Here is a 4,019-nt window from a genome sequence, read left to right on the forward strand (position 1 = left end):
CTCCTTTCAATAGGCCTTTAGAACCACTGTCGTCCTCTCTTCTCTGTGGGTGGGTGTTACCCTGGAGTTGTGCAAAATGGCAGCCCTGTGATGCTCCCTTCCTCTCTGAACTGCCTACTTCTGTCTCTGACCTTTTCACTATTCGTGAAACATCACCCTTCTCTGTAAAAATGTCAAAGTCCCCATGAAGCCCCTTTTTGTAAATTGCTAAGTACACAGTTCCCGGAGTCTGCTGACTGTTAAAAGTCTTTCTTCTCCGAGTTTCTGCTGACGCGCAGAGGGGGACAGAGGGACTTTGGTCTCATCGTTTGTTGACTCCTCTGGGGGCAGGTGTGGGGAGGATGGGGTGGGCTGGAGGAGAGGGGGTTTCCATTGCTGGGTAGTGGCTGGTTCTCTCTCGATGTATTTAAAATTAAACACGTCTCAAACCACAAAGATTAATTTCCTTTTGAAAACATCCCTCCCCCCTATCTTTTACATGGAACACTCATATTCTTCCTGGTACAGATTTTGATTTAATTTCATGAGAACCAGTAATCCTGACCTTATTATGCTAAGGGAATATTACCCCTCCCTCTCTGCTGGGTCACAAAGACTTCTCACATCAATGGCTCACAGTGAAGGGGCCATGTCCAAGAGGCATGTGTGTGTGTGTGTGTGTGTGTGTGTCTTCCTGGCTACAAGAGGGCAATCTTGTTTGACCAGACCACACTTATTAAGTGCTCAGCACTGGGTCTGCCACATAGTAAGTGCTCAATGAGATGCTATTACTATCATTTGTAGCCAGTTACATTCCTAATATACATTCTTCCCATTTTTTCTTTAGTAGAACCCAGCTCTCATTGCCTAGAATAAAGACACTTCCCAGCCTCTCTCAAACCTAGGCAAGGCCATGTGACCGCATTTAGTTCAATGAACCGTAGGTAGAATTATTGCATGAGACTTTTATTTTGGGCCGCGCTGTGCAGCTTGTGGGATCTTAGTTCCCCGACCAGGGATCGAACCCAGGCCACAGCAGTGAAAGCGCCGATTCCTAACCATTGGACAGCCAGGGAATTCCCTGCATGAGACTTTTAGAAGCCTCAGCCTTTAATTCAGTTCTGACACTAACCCCCCGGGGTTCACACAGACGCAACAGGTTAGGGGTTTCATATCACAAGATGGTCCCCACCTCAGACGCCAGTCACAAGTATTGGGTTCACAGGTACTGGGGCATTGATGCTTCTGTGCAACTTGGCTACAAATCAGGGTCTCCCCTGACCCCCCTCCTCACATTGGATGATCTGCTATAACAGCTCACAGAACTCAGGGAAACACTTTACATACTATTACCGGTTTATTGTTGTTGTTGTTATTTTTGGCTGCATCTCGAGGCATGCAGGGTCTTAGTTGCCTGACCAGGGATCGAACCTGCTCCCTCTGCAACAGAAGTGAGGAGTCTTAACCTCTGGACTGCCAGGGAAGTCCCAATTACCAGTTTATTATAAAGGATATTATAAAGGACACAAATGACCAGCCAGAGGAAGGGGTACATAGGTGAGTCCCAGAAGAGTTCCACGTGCAAGAGTTTCTATCCCTGTGGAGTAGGGGTGTACCACCCTCCGGGCTCATGAATATATTCCCAAGTGCAAGGAATGCCAACCCTTACATTTAGGATTTTCATGGAGATTTCATTACACAGGCATGATTGATTAAATCACTGGCAATGGGTGATTAACTCAACCTCTAGCCCCTCTACCCTCCCCAGAGGTCAGAGTGGGCGTGGGGCTGAAATTTCTAACCCTCTAATCATGCGTCAGTCTTTCTGGTTCTGGTGAGGACTCCCTGCAGCCCCCAGTCATCAATTGCCTCCTTAACAAACAGAAAGACGCTCTTGATCACTCTGGGGGTTCAAAGGTCTTAGGAGCTCTATGTCAGGAATGGTGACTAAGATCAAATGGTATAACAAAAGATGCTCTGCTCACCCCATCACTCAATTTTACAAGGGTTTAGGAGCTCTATGGAGACCAAATATATATTTCTTATTACATCCCCATATCTCCATAACTATGCCTACTGCTCAGTGGTCTGGTCTGATCCACAGAGGTGCTCTCTGCCCGTCTCCACCCTGCTCCGTGCCCGCGGAGTCTCCCCCCTGCCCCCCCCATCTCTGCCTGGTGGTTGGGTTCAGCAAGTGGAGAGGCCAGCAGGAGACTGGAGGGTTGGACTGGAGCGAGGCAGATGTGGAGGTGTGTATTGCCCTTCCCCACCTCCAGGCTTTGAGTCACCTGTCCTCCCAGGGCAGCCCTTTTCACGGCACTGGTGGCCATCCCAGCCCTCACCCAGCCAGGCCCAGGCCTGCCAACAGTTCCCCACTGTTACTGGCCCCAGCCCCACCGTGGACACTCCATCCCTTGGGTCTCCCTACATGTGCTCCCACTTTGGTAAAGAGCCCCGGCAGGAAAGCTTGGCTGCATCATTTCATTTGAGAGAGTGCCAGCTGTATCCTGCCAGGACCCTGACCAACTCGCTCAGGGTGTAAAAACGAAGCTGCACAAAAGCGAAGGCTTCATTCCACCCTGTCCTCCAGGCTCTGGTTTCCCCTCCCCAGAAAGTGTTCCCAGGCTCCTTTGCATCTCTCCATCCAGAAACATGACTGCCTGGTTTCTGCTAGCTTGTTTGGGATTATCAATAACTTGTGAGTCAAGCCAGGCACGTGAGTGGACATGACCCCAATGCCAGGTACCGAGGACACTAGTTCAGCTTGATTTCCCTCCTGTTCCTTTGTATCCTCACAAAAGCCTTGTTTCCAGTGGGTGGTGTCCAGAAGCCACAGCTTTCTGGAATTACCCATGTCCTATGTTGAGGCTACAAATGATTGACACTAGTCCAGCAGTGAGTCGGAAGTCCTCCAACGGGAACCAGCTTTAGCAAGACCAAGCACTTCCTGGTCCCATGAATTCAGATGTGTGTAAGCCAATCTGAGAAAAGTTGTAGGACTAGGAATCCCAGCCGGCAGCCTGCACCACCTGCATTTGGCCCCTCAGCTAATTTTTGGACTCGCTCATCTGGGTGGTCTACTTTTCCCCAAAGAAGCCAAGGGGCAATTTTCATGATTCCTAAAAGATGTTGTCAGGACTTCCCTGGTGGTCCAGTGGTTAAGACTCTGCCCTTCAAATGCAGGGGTCGCAGGTTCGACCCCTGGTCAGAGAACTAAGATCCCGTGTGCCGCGTGGCACGGCCACAAACAACAACAACAAAAACAAACAAAAAAACCAAAGATGTTATAGTTTTGTTCCCATGGGGCTAGTTTATCCTGCGTCTTGGAGCCAGGCTTCTTGGGCTCAAATTCCAGTTCTGCCACTTCCTAGCTGGGAGACAATGGGCAAGTTGCTTAACCTCTCTGTGCCTCAGTTTCCTCATCTGTGAAATGGAGAGAATAACAGACCTTTCCTCATAGGGTTCCTGCAAGGGTTAAAGGAGCAAATACATGTAAAACACTTATGCAGGGCTTGGCAGGTAGTAGGTGCTCAAAAACTAGCTATTTTCACTAGCTGTTTTCACATTTAACCAAATGCTTGCTTTCTGTATACAACTGCAGTTTATCTCACTGAATTCTCACAACAACCCATTCAGGCCCACATTGTCCCTACTTTACAAATGAGGAAACAGGTTTAGTGGTTATGGGACTTGTTCAGAGTCAACAGCAAAGCTTGTAATAGTTTGCCCTCTAGGCAGCACCATCACGTAGCCCTGGGGCTGAAGTGTGACATCCTGGCTAAAGAATTTGTTTGCTCACTTTGATTCACACCCTTGTAAGTCTCTCTGGGCTTTCTACTTATCGAAACCACATTTTTTATCCTGTAAACACCTAGAGGGCTGTGTGAGACAGAGTTTCTGCAACTTGCTTGATCCTGAGAAAATTGCCTGAGGTGTTTGTTCAAAGGAGGGATCCTCTGGTATTTCTGCTAAGGAGGCAGACTCAGAAACAATGGGGGTGGGGCCTTGCATTTGGTTTTTTTTGTTTTGTTTTTTTGTTT

At 48.5% G+C, this 4,019-nt stretch overlaps 1 non-coding gene across 1 annotated transcript; it reads left to right on the forward strand.

Moving 5' to 3' along the window:
- Positions 1 to 3,119: 3,119 nt before the first annotated feature.
- On the forward strand, positions 3,120 to 3,192 carry TRNASTOP-UCA (transfer RNA opal suppressor (anticodon UCA)). The gene has a single exon. It is a non-coding gene; the product is annotated as a tRNA-Sec (tRNA).
- The last annotated feature ends 827 nt before the right edge of the window (positions 3,193 to 4,019 follow it).

This window comes from Lipotes vexillifer, unplaced genomic scaffold, assembly GCF_000442215.2.
Source record: "Lipotes vexillifer unplaced genomic scaffold, Lipotes_vexillifer_v1.1 scaffold236, whole genome shotgun sequence".
Lineage (NCBI taxonomy): Eukaryota > Metazoa > Chordata > Mammalia > Artiodactyla > Lipotidae > Lipotes > Lipotes vexillifer.